Source organism: Camelina sativa, unplaced genomic scaffold (assembly GCF_000633955.1).
Source record: "Camelina sativa cultivar DH55 unplaced genomic scaffold, Cs unpScaffold10135, whole genome shotgun sequence".
In the NCBI taxonomy this organism is placed as follows: Eukaryota; Viridiplantae; Streptophyta; class Magnoliopsida; order Brassicales; family Brassicaceae; genus Camelina; species Camelina sativa.
The window spans coordinates 1-393 of NW_010931189.1; the positions used below are offsets into that span (position 1 = coordinate 1).

The 393-nt window shown below is 41.5% G+C and overlaps 1 long non-coding RNA gene across 1 annotated transcript; it reads right to left on the reverse strand.

The window, feature by feature from the left end:
* Positions 1-66: 66 nt before the first annotated feature.
* LOC104775208 lies at positions 67-350 on the reverse strand. The gene is made up of 2 exons (XR_765762.1): positions 215-350; positions 67-141 (listed from the first exon to the last, which is right to left on the reverse strand). It is a non-coding gene; the product is annotated as an uncharacterized LOC104775208 (long non-coding RNA).
* Positions 351-393: the final 43 nt, after the last annotated feature.

Genomic DNA, 393 nt, shown 5'->3' on the forward strand with positions numbered 1-393 from the left:
ATAAGACCAATTCGATCCACTGAAGCGTAGTTCAATAAGAGATAAATGGGTGTTCTGAGTTACCTCAAGATATTCGTCCATACCATACTTGGATCCTTCCCTTCCAAGACCAGACTGCTTCACTCCCCCGAATGGAGCCACCTGCAAATCAAAAGATGTAAGCAAATGTCTATCTATTATTAGGAAACCGTGGTTCTTTCATTTCTGGTCTTACCTCTGTTGATATGAGTCCTTCGTTTACCCCTACAAGTCCGTATTCAAGTGCTTCAAATACACGCCAAGATCTTTGGACACTGTTTGTGAATATATACGCAGCAAGTCCTGCACACACAACACATTCCCACTTATTATGTCAGTCCAAGACTGGACATATACAAGGAGAAGGTTACTAAT